Consider the following 26,448-nt stretch of genomic DNA (forward strand, 5'->3'; position numbering starts at 1 on the left):
GGTCTCACTGAAACCAGTTCACCTCACACCTCTAACAGCAACAAAGCTGTTACACTGTGTTACAATAGCAAGTCTCACTGAAACCAGTTCACCTCACACCTCTAACAGCAACAAAGCTGTTACACTGTGTTACAATAGCAGGTCTCACTGAAACCAGTTCACCTCACACCTCTAACAGCAACAAAGCTGTGACACTGTGTTACAATAACAGTTCTCACTGAAACCAGTTCACCTCACACCTCCAACAGCAACAAAGCTGTTACACTGTGTTACAATAGCAGGTCTCACTGAAACCAGTTCACCTCACACCTCCAACACCAACAAAGCTGTTACACTGTGTTAGTATAGCAGGTCTCACTGAAACCAGTTCACCTCACACCTCCAACACCAACAAAGCTGTTACACTGTGTTAGTATAGCAGGTCTCACTGAAACCAGTTCACCTCACACCTCCAACAGCAACAAAGCTGTGACACTGTGTTACAATAACAGTTCTCACTGAAACCAGTTCACCTCACACCTCCAACACCAACAAAGCTGTTACACTGTGTTACAATAGCAGGTCTCACTGAAACCAGTTCACCTCACACCTCCAACAGCAACAAAGCTGTTACACTGTGTTACAATAACAGTTCTCACTGAAACCAGTTCACCTCACACCTCCAACAGCAACAAAGCTGTGACACTGTGTTACAATAGCAGGTCTCACTGAAACCAGTTCACCTCACACCTCCAACACCAACAAAGCTGTTACACTGTGTTAGTATAGCAGGTCTCACTGAAACCAGTTCACCTCACACCTCCAACAGCAACAAAGCTGTGACACTGTGTTACAATAACAGGTCTCACTGAAACCAGTTCACCTCACACCTCCAACACCAACAAAGCTGTTACACTGTGTTACAATAGCAGGTCTCACTGAAACCAGTTCACCTCACACCTCCAACAGCAACAAAGCTGTTACACTGTGTTACAATAGCAGGTCTCACTGAAACCAGTTCACCTCACACCTCCAACACCAACAAAGCTGTTACCCTGTGTTACAATAGCAGGTCTCACTGAAACCAGTTCACCTCACACCTCCAACACCAACAAAGCTGTTACACTGTGTTACAATAACAGGTCTCACTGAAACCAGTTCACCTCACACCTCCAACAGCAACAAAGCTGTTACACTGTGTTACAATAACAGGTCTCACTGAAACCAGTTCACCTCACACCTCCAACAGCAACAAAGCTGTGACACTGTGTTACAATAACAGGTCTCACTGAAACCAGTTCACCTCACACCTCCAACACCAACAAAGCTGTTACACTGTGTTACAATAACAGGTCTCACTGAAACCAGTTCACCTCACACCTCCAACACCAACAAAGCTGTTACACTGTGTTACAATAGCAGGTCTCACTGAAACCAGTTCACCTCACACCTCCAACAGCAACAAAGCTGTTACACTGTGTTACAATAGCAGGTCTCACTGAAACCAGTTCACCTCACACCTCCAACACCAACAAAGCTGTGACACTGTGTTACAATAGCAGGTCTCACTGAAACCAGTTCACCTCACACCTCCAACAGCAACAAAGCTGTTACACTGTGTTACAATAGCAGTTCTGACTGAAACCAGTTCACCTCACACCTCCAACAGCAACAAAGCTGTTACACTGTGTTACAATAACAGGTCTCACTGAAACCAGTTCACCTCACACCTCCAACAGCAACAAAGCTGTTACACTGTGTTACAATAGCAGTTCTGACTGAAACCAGTTCACCTCACACCTCCAACACCAACAAAGCTGTTACACTGTGTTACAATAACAGGTCTCACTGAAACCAGAGGCCTGTACTACGAAGCTAGTTTAATGCCTTATCCGAGTAAGTTTGAGTTTAAACCTGGTTTAGCCGTACTACAAAGCAAGTTAACTTTCAATCACCATGGCAACTGACGCTGCAAAGCTAACCTGGTCGCGACCAGGTTAGCTTCAGAGGATAAGATCAAAATCCATGACAGACCCATATAATCGGCTCTCTGGAGTCACTCACCGTTCATATAAGATCGCCATATGAAAAATAGATTGCAGTCAACTGAGAATATAACAAGAAAAACATTTGTGGCTCTGTAGGCTACATAATTAAATTAAGCCTACTTACCACTTTATGTCTTAACAGCTCAACGATGCGTGGAGAAATATGATCACTATTAATCACCGCGGTGCATATCATGAATGGACCCTCAAATGGAGTGAGGGTGATATTCTCCTACATGCCAGAAAAGCCTATACATATAATATAGATATGGGATAAATATGGATAGCCCCAGCAGTTTTCTCTTTTATAGTAGGCTATTAGGCTTTATACTAGGCTATTTTATATATGAATTATTCGATCAGTGCAACCACACACATGAGTGATAGAGATCATTATTCATTGAGCATGCGTTTCTAAATCTATGGTCTAAATAGGCTTACAGATTGTGGAAATGTATAGACTGAGATTACACATTTACATGTGTTTCTGCTGCCTGTATCAATGCAGCTGTATCAATCGCTGATCAAAGTAAATCAAATGACTGATGTGAATACAAGCTGCTGCCTTAGACAGCCCTTCAGCAGACTATCCAACGCGGATTTTCATTCTGACATTAAATCGCGGATACATTAAATATCCGCTAAAACTCTGATCATGCACTGCGCTTCATTGAGGAAATGGGTGTGGAAATGGGTGTGGGCGTGGATAAACTCAGCTGTTCATATTGTGATTGGCTAGCGCACCTCTTTCGCGTGGACGCGCGCCTGTGCACGAGCGAAAAACGTGCGCGTGCACAGGCAGATCCCAGGTCCACTTACCTAGTAAAAAACCAGCGTCGTAGTATCAGTTAACTAGATAGCTTTGATCCTGTTCAGTCAAACCAGATCAAAGGGACTTATCGCGGATCTGTTAAACTAGTTTCGTAGTACAGGGCTCTGTTCATGCCACATTCATTTACATGAGCAACACTGATGCTAGAGTAGCAGACTTTTTTCTTTCCCCCCACTTCTATGAACCTTACGTCTCCTTACAGAAATCTTCCCCCATGCTGTGACTAGGAATGAGTATCGTTAAGGAATTAACAATACTACTCCTCTTACTTAATTAATTATTAATTGCTGAATAGTTTCAGCACTAGTAAATATAACAGGAAACAAAAGAAAATAATGTGGCGGTTTTGGGATGAACTCTGTCCTAATCCAATTTCTCCAGACAGATATTATTTTTCATTAGTGGTACAGTACTCCACACAGTATAGTAGGTGTAAGTAAGAAGGCTACTAGCTGTGATGTGCGGTTGCCCGGGGCATCCCACCTGCATTCTCCTCCTCCAGATCCTCCACCTTCTTCTTCTGCAGCTGCAGCTCAGTGTTGGTGGTGCTCAGCTCAGCTCTGAGAGCTGCTGTCTCCTGTCTCTGCTCCTCCACCTTCTTCTTCTGCAGCTGCAGCTCGGCGTTGGTGGTGCTCAGCTCAGCTCTGAGAGACGACACTGCAGAGTCTTGAGCTGGAAGCACGACAAAACTTTATGGATTTGTTTTGTTGTTGTTACTTTACTGTATACAGAGTTGCTACATAGGTCTGGACATGTCTGGATATCTCTAGAAAAAGAATAGGGTATTTTCCAGATCTTCACTTTTGGAACATGCACAATTAGGTTGTTTTTCAGTAGCAGTATAATATACTCCACACAGTACTAGGTGTAGGTACTGTAAGTACTAGCTGTGATGTGCGGTTGCCCGGAGCGTCCCACCTGTGTTCTCCCCCTCCAGATCCTCCACCTTCTTCTTCTGCAGCTGCAGCTCAGTGTTGGTGGTGCTCAGCTGGGTGTTGGTGGCGTTCAGTTTGGTGTTGGTAGCCTTCAGCTCAGCTCTGAGAGCTGCTGCCTCCTGCCTCTGCTCCTCCACCTCCCTCTCAGTGTGGGTCAGTCTGTCTCTGAGGGACGACACTGCAGAGTCTTGAGCTGGAAGCACAGACACAAATCACCACAAAACTTGATGTATTTGTTTAGTTGTTGTTTTAAGTGTGGCTGAAAACATCCTCAAATTAAAGTGGACAGTCAGCACTTTAAGTCAACATTTACTCTATATACAAAGTTGCGACACAGGTCTGTAAATGTCTGGATATGTGTAGAAAAAGATTTGTCTACTTTTGGAAATGGACCATTTGGTTGTTTTTCAGTAGCAAATATACTCCACAGTACTAGGTATAGATAAGTACTAGCTGTGATGTGCGGTTCCCCGCGGCATCTGACCTGCATTCTTCCACTCCAGCAATTCCACCTTCTTCTTCTGCAGCTGCAGCTCGGTGTTGGTGGTGCTCAGCTGGGTGTTGGTGGTGCTCAGCTCAGCTCTGAGAGCTGCTGCCTCCTGTCTCTGCTCCTCCACCTTCTTCTCTGCCTCCATCACTCTGTAGTCCAACACTGAACACAACAACAAGCTTTAAACAAACTGGACAGACTTTAATCTTTCTTTCTTTCTTTCTTTCTTTCTTTCTTTCAATACAAGGAACATCAGCAGCAAAAAGGAACAGTTCCAAAACTAAAATAATTTAAATAGAGTCTCACTCAAAGTAAACAGAGTGGAACCAGTGTCTGAAATTAAATTTGGGCTCACCTGCCAATGCTGATGAACTAAAAATAAATCCCAAGAATACTTTTTGACCGGCCAAGATAACCTGCTTTTTTTCACAGCTTCTCTATCACTTTACTCCCCCCTCTCTCCATTTAGTATTGAATCTACTTAGTATCCAAAGATTTTGAGTGTGGATTTAACTCAAACTGATGACAGGAAATATTAGGGCTGCAAACTAACAATTATTTTCATTATTGATCAGTGTAGTGATTCTTTTTTTCTATTAATCAAATCATGTGGAACTGAAAATGTCCAGAGTCCAAAGTGATTCTTAAAATGTCTTCCAAAGCTGACCAGCTGACCAGCTTCCTGGAACCAGGAAATGTTTGGTATTTTTACTTAATAAATTACTAAAACAATTTGATTATCAGAATGATAATTCATCGCCAAATAGTCTCAGTAGTAGATATGACAGAAAACACATGAAATAATGTACCGGCTTTGTGCTTAACTACAGTTACTTCAGCCAGGTACCTCAGTAGCAGTACTCCACACAGTACTACTGTAGGTATAGAGAGCCAAAGTGAAACATCACTTCCTGCTTTCTCCCTGTACCAGCGCTGCGAAAAATATGAATGGCGGTGGATGGAGAATAAGGTTACTAATTTTGTCAATTTAAAACATAACTTTGCATGTCAAGAAAGTCACAGTTTGTCATCAAACTGAAACCTAGGGGTTAGTTTGGTATAAAAACTACATAGCTCGTGGAAGCTCGTGGCATGTCGCCGGTCTTCAGCTTTGCCGGTAGAGAAAGTGACGTCACTTAGGCGACAGTGTATTTCTGATTTATAACTTCTAGTGCAACAGTTTGGCGACAAACTGTGACTTTCTTGACATGCAAAGTTATGTTTTAAACTGACAAAATTTGCGTTCACACCCCGTGGCCCAATTCAAACGGGATCAAAAAAGTAACCTTATTCTCCGTTCACCCCCATTCATATTTTTTGCAGCGCTGCTACAGGAAGAAAGCAGGAAGTGACGTTTCACTTTGGCTCTCTATAAGTAAGTAGTAGCTGTGATGTGCAGGTCCACGGGGTGTCTCACCTGCGTTCTTCCTCTCAAGATCCTCCACCTTCAGCTGGAACTCGGCTCTGATAGCTGCTGCCTCCTCCTCTCCCTCTGTCACTCTGTAGTCCAACACTAGAAACACAAAAGTTAAATGTACAGTAACAGACTTTCTAGACTGTATCTGCCCTTAAAGCATTATTCCACTTAGTTGTATTTTACTTATTACTTGGTATCAAAGGTAATTAGTTACAGTTACATTACTATATTACTTTCACCACCCCCTTCTGAAAAAGTGACGTACAACTTGTTTATCCTTTTGGAATAATAATAATTAACCTTACATGAGGAGTCAATATCAGCCAAACTGCATAGGCTACTTTATATGTCTACCTCGGACAAAACTAAACTAATAGCATTCTGGCTGCTGTTACATCACCACACGGCCATCTTGGTAGGAAAATAACATGTGATTGTAATCAATTAACAGGTGATTACAATCAAGTGACACAAACAGCCAATGAGCTGTGTGTATTGTAGCGCCATATTGGTAGGAAAATGCTTGTGACATCATGGGAATACTATGAATAGTCTCGCATAGGCAGACCTATCTCCACACTTTGTTTTAGCACTGTGGTTTATCTCAAATAGCGTCCATCTGATCCACTTTGAACTTAGCGTGTGAGAACCCCAGAAAGTGCAGAGTCAATCAGAACCCTTCCCCTCCCCCTCCCCTAGGGTAGTAACTGCAGGGAGAACACACTATCTCTTCCCCCCCCTCTCTCCCCCCCCTCTCTTCCGTCTCTCTCTCCCCCTCTCTTCCCTCCCTCTCCCCCCTCTCTTCCCTCTCTCCCCCCCCCCTCTCTTGCTCCCGCCCCCTCTCTCTCTCTCCCCCTCTCTCTCTCCCCCCCCTCTCTCTCTCTCCCCCCTTCTCTCTCCCCCTCTCTCTCTCCCGCCCTCTCTCTCTCCCTCCCCCTCTCTCTCTCCCCCCTCTCTCTCTCTCTCGCTCTCTCCCCTCTCTCTCTCCCCCCCCTCTCTCTCTCTCCCCCCTCTCTCTCTCTCTCTCTCTCGCTCTCTCCCCTCTCTCTCCCCCCCCCTATCTCTCTCCCCCCTCTCTCACCCCCCTCTCTTCCCTCTCTCTCTCCCCCCTCTCTTCCCTCTCTCTCCCGCCCCCTCTCTCTCCCCCCTCTCTCTCTCCCCCCCTCTCTCTCCCCTCCTCTCTCCCCCCCTCTCTCTCTCCCGCCATCGCTCTCTCCCTCCACCCTCTCTCTCCCCCCTCTCTTCCCTCTCTCTCTCCCCCCCTCTCTCTCCCGCCCCCCCTCTCTCCCCCTCTCTCTCTTCCCCCTCTCTCTCCCCCCCCTCTCTCCCCCCTCTCTTCCCTCTCTCTCCCGCCCCCCCTCTCTCCCCCCTCTCTCTCCCGCCCCCCCTCTCTCTCTCCCTCTCTCTCTCTCCCCCCTCACTTTTAGACATGGTTCAGTCGCTGGGGAGGGCAAATGGCTTTTTTTTCTACCATCAAAGTACACACGTTTTTGCGGCCAACATTTCATCAAAGGTAAGCTCAAGTAACGTTAACGGGGTATTTTAATCATTATTGTAACGTTACTTGAGCTTACCTTTGATGAAATGTTGGCCGCAAAGACGTGTGTACAAACGGCTGAACAAACAGCGTGAGAAACTAGTCGACTGGGCGGGCAGCGGAATGAACAAGTTTTTTTTTGACCGTCAGGTGGGCGTTCCCGGCAGCACGTAACGCCCCTTGAAAGCTATGAATAGGTAAGTAGTAGCTGTGATGTGCGGGTCCACGGGGTGTCTTACATGCGTTCTTCCTCTCCAGCTCCTCCACCTTCAGCTGGAACTCTGCTGCCTCCTCCTCTCCCTCTGTCACTCTGTAGTCCAACACTAGAAACACAAAAGTACAATGTACAGTAACAGACTTTCTAGACTGTATCTGCCCTTAAAGCATTATTCCACTTAGTTGTATTTTACTTATTACTTGGTATCAAAGGTAATTAGTTACAGTTACAGTTACATTACTATATTACTTTCACCACCCCCTTCTGAAAAAGTGACGTACAACTTGTTTATCCAGCTCCTTTTATAACTGAATCCACCCTTTTGGAATATTAATAATTAACCTTACATGAGGAGTCAATATCAGCCAAACTGCATAGGCTACTTTATATGTCTACCTCGGACAAAACTAAACTAATAGCATTCTGGCTGCTGTTACATCACCACACGGCCATCTTGGTAGGAAAATAACATGTGATTGTAATCAATTAACAGGTGATTACAATCAAGTGACACAAACAGCCAATGAGCTGTGTGTATTGTAGCGCCATATTGGTAGGAAAATGCTTGTGACATCATGGGAATACTATGAATAGTCTCGCATAGGCAGACCTATCTCCACACTTTGTTTTAGCACTGTGGTTTATCTCAAATAGCGTCCATCTGATCCACTTTGAACTTAGCATGTGAGAACCCCAGAAAGTGCAGAGTCAATCAGAACCCTTCCCCTCCCCCTCCCCTAGGGTAGTAACTGCAGGGAGAACACACTATCTCTTCCCCCTCTCTCTCTCTCTCTCCCCGCCTCTCTCTCTTTCCCCCTCCCTCTCTCTCTCCCCCCCCTCTCTCCCCCCTCTCTTCCCTCTCTCTCCCCCTCTCTTCCCCCTCTCTTCCCTCTCTCTCTCCCCCCCTCTCTTGCTCCCGCCCCCTCTCTCTCCCCTCTCTCTCTCTCTCCCCCCTCTCTCTCTCCCGCCCTCTCTCTCTCCCTCCCCCTCTCTCTCTCCCCCCTCTCTCTCTCTCTCTCGCTCTCTCCCCTCTCTCTCTCTCCCCCTCTCTCTCTCCCCCCTCTCTCTCGCTCTCTCCCCTCTCTCTCTTTCCCCTCCTCTCTCTCTCTCTCCCCCTCTCCCCCCTCTCTCACCCCCCTCTCTTCCCTCTCTCTCTCCCCCCTCTCTTCCCTCTCTCTCCCGCCCCCTCTCTCTCCCCCCTCTCTCTCTCCCCCCCTCTCTCCCGCCCTCGCTCTCTCCCTCCCCCCTCTCTCCCCCTCTCTCTCTCCCCCCTCTTTCTCCCCCTCTCTCTCTTCCTCCCTCTCTCTCTCACTTTCTCTCTCTCCCCCTCTCTCTCTCCCCCCTCTCTTCCCTCTCTCTCTCCCCCCCTCTCTCTCCCGCCCCCCCTCTCTCCCCCCTCTCTCTCTCCCCCCCTCTCTCTCCCCCCTCTCTCTCTCCCCCCCTCTCTCTCTCCCTCTCTCTCCCCCCTCTCTCTCTCCCGCCCCCCCTCTCTCTCTCCCTCTCTCTCTCTCCCCCCTCACTTCCCTCTCTCTCTCCCCCCTCTCTCACTTCCCTCTCTCTCTCCCCCCCTCTCTCTCCCGCCCCCCCTCTCTCTCTCCCTCTCTCCCCCCTCTCTCTCTCCCCGCCTCTCTCCCGCCCTCGCTCTCTCCCTCCCCCCTCTCTCCCCCTCTCTCTCTCCCCCCTCTTTCTCCCCCTCTCTCTCTCCCCCCCTCTCTCTCTCACTTTCTCTCTCTCCCCTCTCTCTTCCCTCTCTCTCTCCCGCCCCCCCTCTCCCCCCCCTCTCTCTCTCCCCCCCTCTCTCTCTCTCCCTCTCTCTCTCTCCCCCTCTCTCCCCCCTCTCTCTCTCCCCCCCTCTCTCTCTCCCTCTCTCTCTCTCCCCCCTCACTTCCCTGTCTCTCTCCCCCCTCTCCCCCCTCTCTCTCTCCCGCCCCCCCTCTCTCTCTCCCCCCTCTCTCCCCCCTCACTTCCCTCTCTCTCTGCCCCCTCACTCAATGTAGCGTCACACATCTTACTATCAGCAGGTGTATCACTCAATGTAGCCTCACACATCTTACTATCAGCAGGTGTATCACTCAATGTAGCATCACACATCTTACTATCAGCAGGTGTATCACTCAATGTAGCGTCACACGTCTTACTATCAGCAGGTGTATCACTCAATGTAGCCTCACACATCTTACTATCAGCAGGTGTATCACTCAATGTAGCATCACACATCTTACTATCAGCAGGTGTATCACTCAATGTAGCGTCACACGTCTTACTATCAGCAGGTGTATAACTCAATGTAGCATCACACATCTTACTATCAGCAGGTGTATCACTCAATGTAGCGTCACACATCTTACTATCAGCAGGTGTATCACTCAATGTAGCGTCACACATCTTACTATCAGCAGGGGTATCTCTCAGGACCCAAAGAAGTCGCGTGTCCAGTGTCTGAGCTACAAGCAGCCATACCAGAGGCCACACATCAGCCTGTTCTGACCAGGCATGTGTTGAACGGACACTGCACAAGTAATCCTACATTTTCAGGATATTTTCTGGCCTCATTCAAACACCACACATCTACAAACTCATCCAGCTGCTTCTGCTGACTAGTTTATATTCTGCTTTTCATGGTGGTCAAGAGCCAAAGAATAACCCCCATGTTAAAACTAAGTGGAATATTGCTTTAACATCACGCTAAACCTGCCAGCAAGTTTTATGAATAAGCCCCAAAACATGCAGGGTTACAGGATAAATGCCACCTCCCACCTCCCAAGTACCTGCATTCTCCCTGTGCACCATCTCCTTCAGCAGCTGCAGCTCCAGCCAGAGGTCGGGCTCGGTGGTGGGTTTGGCAGCGACCTCCTCCTCACCGCCCGGCACCGCGGCCCGAGCGCCCGGCCCAGACCCACAGCACATCAGCAGCACCAGCAGAGACACAGCAACCCTCATCCTCGGCTCTGTCAGTGTCTTGAGGTTCAGCTCAGCCTCCTTTATACAGTACCTGCTTTCTCCCTCCCTCACGTCTGACTTCACCCCCTGAGAACACAGCATCTGTCCTGTCCCGCTGCTGGAAAGGCCCAAACAAGAGCCAAGTTTCCAACATTCCCATTAAGCACATTTTGACATTGAAGGCCATCGCTTATCTCTCTTTAACCTTCCAAACAAGCTGCCAAAAAGATTTAAGCTGTCGTATCAATCTATCAACTATACAGAATGAAGTCTGCTGTGTGTGTTTGTGTGACAGGTGTTTGTGTGTGTGTGTGTGTGTGTGTGTGTGTGTGTGTGTGTGTGTGTGTGTGTGTGTGTGTGTTACATTGTATGTATTTGTGAGAATGAATGCGTGAGAAATTGTCTATGAATTTTCCAGTCATTGTGTACAACTGTGTGTGTGTGTGTGTGTGTGTGTGTGTGTGTGTGTGTGTGTGTGTGTGTGTGTGTGTGTGTGTGTGTGTGTGTGTGTGTGTGTGTGTGTGTGTGTGTGTGTTCGAGGGTGAGAATCATAAGTTGAATCATGATATGATTCTATATCAAGTCTTTGGACAACAAAATTATATTTGCTGATATCACAAAGTCCTGAATGGCTTTTCAATGATGAACATGAGTTTTATTTTGTATGGATGAGATATTGATGGATGTTGATGATCAATACTTCCATCTAGATCATGTATCTGTAGTGTGTTCCCTGCCCCCCCTCAGCCTCTCACAATACATCAACTCTTTATTTAGTCTTTTTCATTCAACTTTATTGATCCCTGTAATGAAACACTGTGTCTGCTCACTGCCTTGCTCATGGGCCCTCTGGCCTCCTGGCTTGGTGCTGTCTGTCTGTCTGTCTGTCTGTCTGTCTGTCTGTCTGTCTGTCTGTCTGTCTGTCTGTCTGTCTGTCTGTCTGTCAGCAGTGCTTCATAATGGAATTATTGATCACAGTAGATGGATCGATGCAGCAGATCAGATGTGTGTGTGTGTAGCTGATTTATTCAGTGCAGACTAATGGAACACTGATAGTGATATCTATGCCATTTTTTTAGGTTTCTGCACGAGCAGAGTTTGAGTTTGAGTTTTGATTAGACACCCGTACACCTTTCCTCTACAGAGGAAACAGGTAATGGCTGTTTGTAAGTGAGGGGTTTCATTTTTCAAAACAGCAAATAAATAAAAAACATTGTAACAGCAGCAGTGTAGTAGTGAAGACTAAGATCAAATTCATAAAGTCATAAAAGTGATCCTCGTTTGTGAAGATTATCCTGCTGAACCCAAATTACCACTTCCTATAAATGTTTGTTAACCACAGACTTTATTTCATGCATTTAACCCAAATCCTCATTGTAAAATCCCATAGCCTTTTCCCCGTAAGAACCAACATGGCGGCAATTTCTGATTAAGCCTACAAAAACACATCATCCCAGCGTTGCTCTATTCAACCTGCATCTCTCTCGCCCAGAACTGCTCTTTACACACAGAGAGCAGCTGGGTTGGTGAGGTGTGCTCTCTCTCTCTCTCTCTCTCTCTCTCTCTCTCTCTCTCTCTCTCTCTCTCTCTCTCTCTCTCTCTCTCTCTCTGTCTCACTCTCTTCTTGCTCTGCCTTTCTTTCTCTCTCTCTCTCTCTGAGCCACCTGCACTTGAAAATCCTCGAGCCAATCAAAATGGGGGACATCTTCTCAATTAGTGGGAGGTGTGAAAAGTGATGAACATGCTGTGCAGTCCCACACAAAGCAGGACATCTGCTCACCCTACTCATAGCTGTAACCAATTTAGCTGTTGAATTAGAAGCCTTCAAATATCCACCCAAGTCAAGGTTCAAAGGTCAATATTTGAAAGTGGGAGCCATGTAGAATGTTCATACTGACATAATGTTAGTGGTGTACGTGTCCGTGTTGAGAGCTTTCCCACGATGTGTTGGGTTTAGCTCTGCAACAAAGTTCTTATTTTCTCATTTCAAGACACAAGCCATCCCAGTTCACAAACAAACAAAGAAACAAACAAAAGGCTTCATTTGAAACTCTTAGCTCACTCTTTCAGCACTCTTTCTTGTCTGTAGCTGTTAGTGGTTGAGATTTAATCTCTGGTTAGCTGGTTGTCAAGGCAACAGCATCCTCTGGACTGGGGAGCAGCTCAGTCGCCAGAATAAAATGTCAGCATTTTATGTTTCTGGAAACCATGGAAATGTCTGGTATTAATGTAATGTAATTTAAGGATGCAGGCAGCTAGCGTCGTGTCTAGCGGCTCTCTTGTGTGTTTGCGGGTCACTATATAACAATAGCAAACTGCAGGGTCACCAAGATATGGAGGCAGGAATGGAGAGACAAGTCACTTCTCTGTTAGATCCATCAAGGATGCTTTATTCCTTATCCATTAACAGTAGTACAGCAGGCGTAGAGCTAGGCTAACTAACATGGTGGATGCTAGCTAGCATGTACAGCAATGAGAACTGTGTGTGGTGGTGCTCTGCAGACTACAGGTGGAGGATAGGGTGAGCTGTGTGTGGTGGTGCTCTGCAGACTACAGGTGGAGGATAGGGTGAGCTGAGATGCATTTTCAAAGTGACAATCTACAAAGTGAAGAGCAAGAAGCCGCTGAAGGTGGAGCGGTTGGTGTAATCGTCGTAGATTGTGTGCCCTGAGTTGAGTTTCATGTAGACCCTGTCTCCAGGCTGCAGCTCCAGGACCAGAGCGTTGGAGAAGTAGGTGAAGCGGTCAGTGGGGTAATCGCTGTTCCACATCAGCTGTGTGTCGTTCCTGTAGAGCAACACTCCCGTCCAGGTGCTGCCTGAGTTGAAGGCAGTGAATCTGAAGTAGTAGACTCCTCCCACTGGTGCTGTGAACACACCTGCAGCAGAAAGAATCAAAAATAAAAGTCTCCATGAACTGAACTCCCATTCCTGTTCCAAATGAAACTTACATTTAACACGTTGGTGAACAGACTCAACAGCAAGGTTAGGTGTGTGTGTGTGTGTGTGTGTGTGTGTGTGTGTGTGTGTGTGTGTGTGTGTGTGTGTGTGTGTGTGTGTGTGTGTGTGTGTGCGTGTGCGTGCGTGTGTGTGTGTGTGTGTGTGTGTTTGTAGGGTCACTACCTGTATTGGAGTTGTAGGCGTGTCCAGTGTTGGTGAAGACTTTACTGTAGATCAGTGTTGTGTCTCCGCTGAAGGGTCCCACTATCCCACTGTTAGTCAGCGCAGTGGAGAACGCCACCTTCCTGCCTGTGTGTGTGTGTGTGTGTGTGTGTGTGTGTGTGTGTGTGTGTGTGTGTGTGTGTGTGGCAGGAAAACACACAATTGGAATTGAAACAGTCCCACCAGACAGAATTGTGTATTTTTGAAATAAGGACAAATTAATTTAAGGTCAAATTAAAGCCAGTTTGAAATGATCTAATTGAATGTAATTGTGAGTTGTGTCAGCAGCCACCTGTAGTTTTGTTCCACTGAGATCTCAATCATTCATTTGAAAAAGGTGATCTGCTCTGAAATCACTGATGTCACAAAATAACAACTAAATCTGATACCTCACACCTCCAACAGCAACAAAGCTGTTACACTGTGTTACAATAGCAGGTCTCACTGAAACCAGTTCACCTCACACCTCCAACAGCAACAAAGCTGTTACACTGTGTTACAATAACAGGTCTCACTGAAAACAGTTCACCTCACACCTCCAACAGCAACAAAGCTGTTACACTGTGTTATAATAACAGGTCTCACTGAAACCAGTTCACCTCACACCTCCAACAGCAACAAAGCTGTTACACTGTGTTACAATAACAGTTCTCACTGAAACCAGTTCACCTCACACCTCCAACACCAACAAAGCTGTTACACTGTGTTACAATAACAGGTCTCACTGAAACCAGTTCACCTCACACCTCCAACAGCAACAAAGCTGTTACACTGTGTTACAATAGCAGGTCTCACTGAAACCAGTTCACCTCACACCTCCAACACCAACAAAGCTGTAACACTGTGTTACAATAACAGGTCTCACTGAAACCAGTTCACCTCACACCTCCAACACCAACAAAGCTGTTACACTGTGTTACAATAGCAGGTCTCACTGAAACCAGTTCACCTCACACCTCCAACACCAACAAAGCTGTTACACTGTGTTACAATAGCAGGTCTCACTGAAACCAGTTCACCTCACACCTCCAACAGCAACAAAGCTGTTACACTGTGTTACAATAGCAGGTCTCACTGAAACCAGTTCACCTCACACCTCCAACAGCAACAAAGCTGTTACACTGTGTTACAATAGCAGGTCTCACTGAAACCAGTTCACCTCACACCTCCAACAGCAACAAAGCTGTTACACTGTGTTACAATAACAGTTCTCACTGAAACCAGTTCACCTCACACCTCCAACACCAACAAAGCTGTTACACTGTGTTACAATAACAGGTCTCACTGAAACCAGTTCACCTCACACCTCCAACAGCAACAAAGCTGTTACACTGTGTTACAATAGCAGGTCTCACTGAAACCAGTTCACCTCACACCTCCAACACCAACAAAGCTGTAACACTGTGTTACAATAACAGGTCTCACTGAAACCAGTTCACCTCACACCTCCAACACCAACAAAGCTGTTACACTGTGTTACAATAGCAGGTCTCACTGAAACCAGTTCACCTCACACCTCCAACACCAACAAAGCTGTTACACTGTGTTACAATAGCAGGTCTCACTGAAACCAGTTCACCTCACACCTCCAACAGCAACAAAGCTGTTACACTGTGTTACAATAGCAGGTCTCACTGAAACCAGTTCACCTCACACCTCCAACAGCAACAAAGCTGTTACACTGTGTTACAATAGCAGGTCTCACTGAAACCAGTTCACCTCACACCTCCAACACCAACAAAGCTGTTACACTGTGTTACAATAACAGTTCTCACTGAAACCAGTTCACCTCACACCTCCAACACCAACAAAGCTGTTACACTGTGTTACAATAACAGGTCTCACTGAAACCAGTTCACCTCACACCTCCAACACCAACAAAGCTGTTACACTGTGTTACAATAACAGGTCTCACTGAAACCAGTTCACCTCACACCTCCAACAGCAACAAAGCTGTTACACTGTGTTACAATAACAGGTCTCACTGAAACCAGTTCACCTCACACCTCTAACAGCAACAAAGCTGTGACACTGTGTTACAATAGCAGGTCTCACTGAAACCAGTTCACCTCACACCTCCAACACCAACAAAGCTGTTACACTGTGTTACAATAGCAGGTCTCACTGAAACCAGTTCACCTCACACCTCCAACACCAACAAAGCTGTTACCTTGTGTTACAATAGCAGGTCTCACTGAAACCAGTTCACCTCACACCTCCAACAGCAACAAAGCTGTTACACTGTGTTACAATAACAGTTCTCACTGAAACCAGTTCACCTCACACCTCCAACACCAACAAAGCTGTTACACTGTGTTACAATAGCAGGTCTCACTGAAACCAGTTCACCTCACACCTCCAACACCAACAAAGCTGTTACACTGTGTTACAATAGCAGGTCTCACTGAAACCAGTTCACCTCACACCTCCAACACCAACAAAGCTGTTACACTGTGTTACAATAACAGTTCTCACTGAAACCAGTTCACCTCACACCTCTAACAGCAACAAAGCTGTTACACTGTGTTACAATAGCAGGTCTCACTGAAACCAGTTCACCTCACACTGCATGAAAAGCCTGTTATGCGGGCCAATGCAGAACTGCAAAACGTTAGCTATGCAGCACTTTCTGGCACTTTGCAGCTAGCACAGAATAATCCCACTTATTACCACATATACCTCAATAGATTACCCCCCCCCCAGCCCCCTACTGTGGGAGGCTTTTATATGTCAATGGGCATGTTGTGATGCAAATCACAACACCCCCCCTCCCCTATCCTGGTCCAGGATGAGGGGCTTTAACACCTCAGGATGAGAGAGTTAGAGAGAGAGATCTTGAGCCCAAAATGTAAATTAATTAATTTTAACCCGCACCATACACTTTAAAAGTTCAACATTCAACTTTCAAAGTCAAGTTAAACTGTTTTTATTTATAAAATGCACAGTAGTATAATACAAGGTCATTCTGAAAAATGAAATTATGACAAGGCAAGCAATTACAGAAGAATGCATTCACCTTCTTCTGAAATAAGTTTATAATGTAAGGTTCAGTTAATATAAGAACAAAGCAAGAACAATAAGGTACAGGGTCCATACAGCTTTTGAAGAGTAAAATTCAAGCACTTTCACAGGATTTGAAGCTATGCTTCATAGACATATATAAGGCTAGATGGCTTAAGGCGGAGTCACCAGCGTCGTTGAAGCGCCGCCATCTTGCTACGGCAGGCTTTCTGGTACGTTCTATGGTAGCTGTTGGAGGGTGCACAGACAAAAATACTCATAACTTGCTGAAATCTTGACGGATCTACAAACGGTTTGGTTTATTACAAGCATATTCCGTTCCCGAGATATGGCAACAACAAAAAAAACCCACTAAAAACACTATATTTTTGATGGGCTCCAAATTACACCAAAATTATACCGAAGCATCTATGCCATGAGAGGGATTCAGGCACAAAGTTTCATGCAGTTTCATCCATTTCCCTAGGAGTTATGATCATCTGATGTGATAATACTAACCCAACAACAGATGCTCATAGCTCCTAGCAAAATGGATGAAACTGCATGAAACTAGGTGCGTGAATTCATCTCATGATGATGATGCTTCAGTTTAAGTTTGGTGTAATTTGGAGCCAAAAATAATAATAAAATGTTAGCGTTTTTTTAACCCATAGATATATATAAAGCTGTGGTGCCGTAGCAAGATGGCCACCATGCGACGACGTCGCTCTCCATTGACTGGCAGCGCGGGTAAGCCATCTAGCCTTTATATATGTCTATGCTATGCTTCCTTGTAACGTCATCACGTTTGGGACCTTCACGGTCTCCCAGAGCAATCCAGATGGGTCTCGCGAGAGCTCGTAACGTGATCGCGGAAGGAGGAGATGTTGGTTTGCTGCTCTGCTGCCTATCGATGCCTGCTAACCATGGCTGATATCGACACCGACAGCCCACAGGAACGCAATACCAAGCTTTCGGTAAGAATATACATTAAATAATGATTTAAGGAGGATTCTAGGATTTAACATTAGATTAGATTATATTTTGAAGCGGAGCCTTTGTTGTCGCACACGTGACATCACAGCTGCGACCAAACATGGCTGCTGCCAGTCTGTTGTTTTTCAGTTTCAGAATGATCAAAAAGCTACTGTAATTTGCAATCCATGTCCCACACAGGTTCCAAGAGGAGGGGAAACCTCTAAGCTGGCATTACGTTAAATCAAAGCTGGCGATGATGCAGTGGATATGTTTGTTGTTTGTGTTAGCGAGTTTCGTTAGCATTTAGCTCGTAGCGCGGCCTACCGGCCGCTTGGCAGACAAACTTTTACATTTACAGTCTGTGGCTTGTGATCAAACAGCCCCACAAAAGCACTTAATACACAGAGGTGGCGTAAACTTATAGAAACTAATGGAAACCCCTTTACCCGAAATGAAACATCCAGGGATTGTGTATTTAACTCCAAAAAAACACTCGCTAACGTTAAGCTAACCGCGCTAGTTAGCGTTAGCTGCTGGAACACTGAGCTAAATAAGTGCTGGACAGAGCAATCTTAACAGGCTCTAACTGCTTTCTAGCTGTAAATAATTTGTGGTAACCTTTTCCTTAAGTTATGCAGAGCAGCAACCTTTGGAAATAGCATATTTAGAGCGGAGTTTCTGGACTTGGTGAGTGTTATGTGACGCGCGTGGGGGGAAATGGCCCTCGTTTATCAGCGGAGGTATAACCTCGCGTCACCAGGCTCTTCTCGGCGAGAAAGAGCCTGGCTCCCGCCCACAATTGATTTTGTCACCCTACTAGTTCCCGCCTAGAGCCCGCCCTAGACCGGATGGCAGCGTTTCTAGCTCGTCAACTTTCACGTTAACTTGACAATTTGACCCAAGTATCAGAATCCTCTTTCACCGTTTGGACCGGTGTGTCAGGCGGTGGTGGCGGAGATGCCATATTGCATAAACGTTTTGTTTTATGTAACGCTAGCTTTGTTTTGATCAGACTCTAGTTTAGGTAACATCACCGCATCAAGCTAACGGCAACAAAGACGTTGTTAGGCGCATTGCCATCCGGTGTTAATTCTGGGTCCGGGGTTTACGCCCCCATGACAAAAAGCGGGGTGGAAGGTGCCCAGACTAGCGGAGGTAAACCAATAATACCTCCGCTGTTTTTCTGTAGCTGTGGTCAGGAGGGAACAACTGACTGATATCAGATAGGCTATTTCATTGTCCACCTTCAAACGGATATTGATCTAAGGCATTTATCATATCTACTCTATATCTCCAAAGGAAATCTACTACAGTACCACGTCACACTTAAAGGAGAACTTCAATGAATGCTTCACAATTTTCCTCTTTTTTTACAGAATATCTCATAGCAGTGTCCCCTCTGCACCTCCTTGCCAATAGGCTATGGTAAGTTCATATTTTTGTCATATTATTGTTTATCTGTTATCATAATGTACCTAATGCATGTTTAATATGATGCTATCTGGGCAGATAACACTTATGACTTCATTCACCAAGCCAGGCTGCAGCTGTACAGCAGTTTCTTTGTTTCTTTGTTGTTGTTTTTGCTGTACAGCAGCCAGGCTGGCTGAGTGATGTCACTGGTGTTATCTGCCCAGATGGCTTTTTATTGAGCGCGTGCCAGCTGCTTTACAAAAACCAGTTTAGATGCAGCTATGTGTGGGAAAAACAAAACAAGATAATCCTATTGCTTCATACCCCTCTCACATATTAATGTGAAGTGGTCTCCAACCTGCACTGTGCTCTTTTAAGTGCAATGAACTGACTGGAAACTTTATCTTACATCTAATCTTTTCAATGTTTTTTCTCATGAGCCTGTTCACACTCCGCAGACAGCTCTACTTGCCTGACGTGGCCGGTCTCCATTCCTCCAAACCGGAGCAGCGCCAGCTGCATACTGCATGTAGCTACACTGACTATCGGCAAGTACCTCATACTACTTCACATCAAAAAATCACAACTATCTCATATCAGAGCACTCTGGACAGAGCGTGACCGATTTTGCACAGTCAGAAAATATAACCAATAAAATATGATGCATTATTATTCATTAAACCATCCAGCATTATATAAGAATTAAAAGCTCCTTCTACCACTGCAACTACCAACAGAGAAAGAATGAAAATAAAACAAGACAGACTGCCTCTGTCCCCTTGCTCTGACCAGTGTTGCCAGATCTTGCCAGAGAAACAACCAACCAGGTTAAGCTGAGGCCCTTCTCCCTGCCTTCCTCAGATGCCTGAGCTGGAGTAGCGGGCTGGAGTAGGTTGAACACCTGGTTGCTTGTTTTTCTGGTGAGATCTAGCTGGTAACACTGGCTCTGAACGCACTGAAACTGAATTTCTGTTCATCTGACAGTTCAGATGATGCTCCAACCATTTTTGATTAAATTTATGAACGCACAAATAAATAGCAAAACATCAGCTGGGTCATGATTACTTTTAACTCATTAACCCATGTTCGCATAATTTAGTTATCTCTGTGTGTGGGCTCTACTAGGCTGTGTGCGAACCACATACCCTTTACAAGGATTAAACCTAAGTGTACTTCTCTCTCATACGCACACACATACACGGAACCACTGCTCTAGTGTGTCTGTAGATATCTGTATATTTTATATACTTATATGGAAATGTGATGTTATGGAGCTGTATCGTACCAGAGAGTGAGACTAAGACAAAGGACAGTCTTCCATGGCACAATTCTGAAACAATTTTGTATTTATAACATACTACTTTAATTGTTTTTCAGCTGCCTGTAAAACGTGGTATGAGACTGTACGCCGGACCTTCCACTTCAGCCAACCTGGGCTAGAGGGGAAGGGGACAGCCGCAAAGATTTCGTGCCGGAGTCGAAGATTGAGGGTAAATAAGGGACTTACTAGACTAGGCATTAAAGGGAGAGTGCGGATTATTGGACATAATGTTTTATGAACTCCATACCAGCTGTAGAGTGTCTGGGGAGCTGACTTGCTGATCCATGATTCCCGCTCTAGCTTGATCTGAGTGGAGAAAAACCGAGTCCCGGAGGACACTCTAGGGTCACAGAGTTATCAAGTTTTACTCCTAAAGAAAGCATGCATGTGTTATGACATCTCATTTCAACAATAAAACCGCAGTCTTGCTGTTGATCAGACCGTGCTATTTATTGGCACTACTTTCTGGCTCCGCACTGCATCCGCGGTGGTCACTATAACGCTGTGTACAGGTGTTTCAGACACAGCACGCTCTGTAGCCTTGACTTCTGTTGTGATGAAGGTATTTGAGCGTATTGTCTGTGATCACCTGTCCAATGTTGAGATGGACAGCTTCCAGTTCGCTTATCGTGCCAACAGGTCTGTCGAGGATGCTGTGTCTCTGTGCCTCCACACCATCCTACAGCACCTGGAGGCCCCCGCCACTTACGTTAGTTTTATTTATCGATTTCAGCTCTGCGTTTAACACGATCGTGCCCTCCAAACTATTTGATAAACTTATGGCTCTAGGGATCAATCACTCTCTATGCCTTTGGATTCTCGACTTCCTGTCTAACAGGAAGCAAGTAGTTAAAATAGGCAACAGGCTCTCTCGAACTATGACTCAACACCGGGGCCCCCCAGGGTTGCGTTCTTTCAGCCCTTCTCTTTGCACTTTATACCAACGATTTTATTTCCCACTCTCAATTTGTTTCGTTTTTTAAGTACGCGGACGACACTACGGTGGTCGGGTATATTAAAAACGGTGATGAATCTGCCTACAGGGCCGAAGTGGCAGCCCTAGTCAACTGGTGCACTTTAAACAATCTTGTCTTAAATTTAGATAAGACCAAGGAAATGATTATTGATTTCCGCAAAAGCGGCTCAGTGCCCCCCTCTCTGGTCATTTGTGACCAGCCCGTCGACAGGGTTGACAGCTTGAAATTTCTGGGCACCACCATATGCCGCTCCCTGAAATGGGAAGTCAACACTTGTAACATTGTGAGCAAAGCCCACCAGAGGCTTCACTTTCTGAGGCAGCTCAAGAAGTTTGGTGTGTCTGGGGAGGCGATGGCTCACTTCTACAGAGCCACTGTGGAAAGTGTCCTCACCTTCTCAGTCACAGTGTGGTACGGCTGAGTAACTTCGTCAGATCGACCTGGAATGGGCAGAGAGAGAGGGGAGAGAGAAAGAGGTGGAGCAAGAAGACGCAGATCAACAGAGTTGGAGAGTTACTGCTGCCGAGTAGCCTAGCCTATATTAGGCTATGTATTTTTTATTTATTTTTTAACTGACAACATTGTTAGATTTAGGTTTTAACATTGTTAGTCTCTCGTACCATGGGATTTGGTGCAGTGCTCTTCTACTGAAGAGCACTGCAGTGACCAGCGTAAGAGAGACTACAGTAGGCTACCTAAATCTAACAATGTTGTCAGGTAAAAAAATAAAAATAGATACATAGCCTATATTCTCCCGGTAGCTCTCCAACTCTGTTGATCTGCGTATTTTCTATTCTCTTCTCTTCATCTTCTCTCCTCTCTCTCTGCCCATTCTAGGTCAAGGTCAAGGTCTAGCTCCTCATCTGTGTATTCAGGTTCATAAAGACATCCCCTCGAATCTGGTGTAAACGGCATATATTCATTGCTTTCATAGTCAAGACATGTTTAGTATGTTTTAGTAGCCTGTTTACAGAGCGCGCTGTGTCTGAAACACCTGTACACAGCGTTATGTAAACCATCCACACCGTTGACAGCTACCGTTACCTTGGCACCATAATAGACTCCAAACTCACCTGGACATCAAACACACAGGCAATATACAGCAAAGGACAACAGAGACTACACCTTCTACGCAAACTACGGAAATACAACCCTAACAGCTCCACATTGCACCTTTTCTATCAAACCTTCATGGAATCTGTACTCACCTTTGGATTTTTAGCCTGGTTCAGTTCCTTAACCCTCATCAACAAAAACAGGATAACAAAAATCATCAACATTTCAAGCAAGATCTGCAGAATCAAATGCCGGGACATCACATCACTCTTCAAATCACGTGCAATACAGAAAGCAAACCGGATTATAGATATCACTCACCCACTCAACAGCCAATATAAACCACTCCCCTCAGGACGCAGGTTCAGAACCCCACTCCATAGAACAACAAGGACAAACAGAACATTCATCCCCACATCCATCGGACTAATAAACGGACTCTGACACCCCCCCCCCCCCCCCAGCACCACCCACCCAACCCCTCCCCTAGCCCAATCTTGTGATGTGTTGACGTTGCCAATAATTGTTGTTGTCTTGTCTTGTGCTGTTGTCTTGTCTGATGCTCTTGATGTCCTTTTTGCCAACGACCATGATGTACAAACCAATTTTCCTAACGGACAAATAAATACTTCATTCATTCATTTTATAGTGCGGAGGCAGAAAGTAGTGCCAATAAATAGCACGGTCTGATCAACAGCAAGACTGCGGTTTTATTGTTGAAATGAGATGTCATAACACATGCATGCTTTCTTTAGGAGTTAAACTTGATAACTCCGTGACCCTAGAATGTCCGTCGGGACTAGTTTTTCTCCACTCAGATCAAGCTAGAGCCCCGCCCACGGGAATCATGGATCAGCAAGTCAGCTCCCCAGACACTCTACAACTGGTATGGAGTTCATACAATGTTATGTCCAATAATCCGCACTATCCCTTTAAGATTACGTGATCTTTTACTTTGAAGGTAATTGTTATTGTTACTGCACCGCATGAGGGAAACTAGTTAGTTGTTTAGCAGTTACTGACTGCGTCTGATTGTGTTTACAGCTCTTCACATTGAGGGCAAGCATGCTGACTGCGAGTGAAAAGGAGATGTGGGGAGGAGTCATACCAGATCTGATGTCGGATGAGGAGGACGGCACGGTAGCTGGAGTCGATGGATGGATTGTGCGGCCACCATCTTTTCGCAGCCACGAGCTCAGTGACTTGTGTGCTGTACTCCAGGGCAGGCTGGACGCCATTCCTGTCCACCCAGCTTCCCACATGACACGCCGCCCTCCGCGGCTTGGGGGACCATTTTCGGACAGACTTGCCCCCCGAAAAATGGAGCCAGAGGCCAAAAAACACTGCGTTCCCACTGGTCCTTGAAATCCTTGAAAGTTTGTGGATTTGGGGGGAGAATCTAGGCTTTAAAAGTTTGTGAAAATAGACATGTGTCCTGGAAAACTCTTTGTTGCTTTTTTCCCAGTAAGAGCTGGTGTGTGTGTGTTATGAAGAAGCGCATTTCCTGTGTGGATTTGATGTTGAGGAAGGCGTGTTTTTGTTATTTCATATTTTGAGATTGTGCATGGTTTTACAATTTCTTTTTGCAGTGTGCTGTGGTTTATATTAAAAGCTTTTCCTCAATATTCCTTGATTTATGTATTTTTTCCCCTCTCCCAATACATTGATCTCATTGCAGTGTAAAATGTGTATTTAGACACAATTTATTATTATGAAATTCATTTATTATTAATAAAAGCAGCATTGTGGGGGGGGGCGGGGGGTTTACGTGGGGTTAGGACCTGAGCCAATCGGTGTTTATCTATCCACCCACGTGGGGGTAGGACCTGAGCCAATCGGTGTTGATATCCACCCACGTGGGCTTAGGCCCTGAGCCAATCAGCGCTGACCTATAGAATTGTACCAACCAGTCAGTTTCAGCTGTTTGTAGTTGTCATCCAATCATTACCTTCCTATATAGCCAGAGACTCCAATAGTGTGACTGAGGTGAGCCTTTGATGCCCCCATCAAAGGTGTTAAAGGGCCCATATTTTGCTAATATAATGTATTATTATTTTATTGTTGGCCTCCAGTAGAGTAACTTATTGCATCAGTCAGTTTAAAAAACTCATTGTTTATCTTGTACTGGCTCTCACTGTCCCCTTCAGTTCACCCTCTGTCTGAAACGCTCTGTTTTTAGGTCCTGTCCCTGAACCCCCACCCTCCGGAAAATACTCCAGGTGGGCAGCGCTAGGAGTTTTTGCGTTTGCAAACTTCTGCCCAGAGAGCTATCGCTGTAGAAGCGAGACTGTCTGTCTGTCTGTCTGACTATCTATCTATCTATCTATCTATCTATCTATCTATCTATCTATCTAGATAAGATAGATAGATAGATAGATAGTCATGCATAACAGAAACAGACAGGCGATCTCTGCTATGGCTACTAAATTTGGTAGTTGTAAAACAATTATATCAACGAGCAACTGATTGTCAAAACGAATTTGACCATCGATGAAAAACGTGACTTGGACATAAAGCAAGCTATCAATTGATTTATCAACATCCCCCTAGCTATCTACAGCTCCGCTAGGCCGGGCTGCACCCGGACATTTCCTTCAGTGGCTGGCCAAGCAGGGATTCTATTACCACGGCCTGCCATAACGTTACACCGGGAGCTTCACACTAGCTAATGTAGCTAGTTAGCTAACTTCCCAAATGCTTGTGACTATAGTGTGCCTCTCCTAGCAAAGGCTACACGGACCAAACCAAAATGAGGACTTGGAGAAGTCAGCAAGTTGGACTAACGTTACAAGTTCTGAAAATATGTGCCTTTCGTCATTCATCGGTTGTTCATGTCTATAAGGCAGCTGTGCTGCTAGGCTAAATAGCAAGTGCTAACGTTACCCAGCCGGTAAGTAACGTTAGCGCTTCCTAGCAGCACATTGGACCGATGCTGGAATGAGACACATATTTTCAGAACTTACCACTTCAGTCCTACATCCTGGCTCACTTCCATGTCGTCTCCTTGTTTTTGCGGTCTGGAATCCGTTATTCCATGAGACTACTACTGTTGTGTTAGTCCCAGACAGCCAGGCTAGAGAGAGCCTGGTGAGTGGTGACGCCGCCGCGGGTTACTGAAACACAGAACAGGGAAGAGAGGGGAAGGGTGAGAGCTAGCGTGCGCGCGCTGCGCGCCGGCCGGCGGCAACGCTTTGTTGCCAGGGTAACAAGTCCTTACTGACGTCACAAAAATTATGGTTCTCGCACAAAATCGCCATAAATCCATGTCCTCTCGTCTACGAAAGTTCATAGGCGCGGGGGGTGGTTCATGGGGGTAACATTAAAACACTTTCACATATTTATTTGAAGCTTAGCCCATGTTTAATATGACCATCCAAGATTGTAACAACATATATATGATACAAAATTAAGAAATGCATAATATGGCCCCTTTAAGTAGTGTCCTCTGTCATTTTCACACCTCATGAATGGCCCGCGGGGGATCTGAAAAGGGCTCTATTTGGGTTTATTTGGGACTGGAATAGTGGTGAATAGTGCCGAATAGTGTCTGCATATTGTGCTCTAATTGGTCATATGCTGGCCCGCATAGCAGGGATTTCATGCAGTGTCACACCTCCAACACCAACAAAGCTGTTACATTGTGTTACAATAGCAGGTCTCACTGAAACCAGTTCACCTCACACCTCCAACAGCAACAAAGCTGTTACACTGTGTTACAATAGCAGGTCTCACTGAAACCAGTTCACCTCACACCTCCAACACCAACAAAGCTGTTACACTGTGTTACAATAGCAGTTCTCACTGAAACCAGTTCACCTCACACCTCCAACAGCAACAAAGCTGTTACACTGTGTTACAATAACAGTTCTCACTGAAACCAGTTCACCTCACACCTCCAACAGCAACAAAGCTGTTACACTGTGTTACAATAGCAGGTCTCACTGAAACCAGTTCACCTCACACCTCCAACAGCAACAAAGCTGTTACACTGTGTTACAATAGCAGGTCTCACTGAAACCAGTTCACCTCACACCTCCAACAGCAACAAAGCTGTGACACTGTGTTACAATAGCAGGTCTCACTGAAACCAGTTCACCTCACACCTCCAACAGCAACAAAGCTGTTACACTGTGTTACAATAACAGGTC

General features: G+C 45.6%; 2 long non-coding RNA genes across 2 annotated transcripts in view; one reads left to right on the forward strand and one right to left on the reverse strand.

The window, feature by feature from the left end:
- The window catches only part of LOC310799960, a 6,645-nt gene extending 3,219 nt beyond the window's left edge, over positions 1-3,426 (reverse strand). The window contains exon 1 of the long non-coding RNA XR_014553842.1: positions 3,343-3,426. This is a non-coding gene — a long non-coding RNA (uncharacterized lncRNA). The remainder of the gene's footprint in view (positions 1-3,342) is intronic.
- Positions 3,427-18,839: 15,413 nt separating this feature from the next.
- On the forward strand, positions 18,840-23,395 carry LOC310799956. The gene is made up of 4 exons (XR_014553838.1): positions 18,840-18,958; positions 19,387-19,494; positions 20,324-20,436; positions 23,345-23,395. It is a non-coding gene; the product is annotated as an uncharacterized lncRNA (long non-coding RNA).
- The last annotated feature ends 3,053 nt before the right edge of the window (positions 23,396-26,448 follow it).

This window comes from Poromitra crassiceps (genome assembly GCF_964638095.1).
Source record: "Poromitra crassiceps genome assembly, chromosome: 29".
Classification (NCBI taxonomy): Eukaryota; Metazoa; Chordata; class Actinopteri; order Beryciformes; family Melamphaidae; genus Poromitra; species Poromitra crassiceps.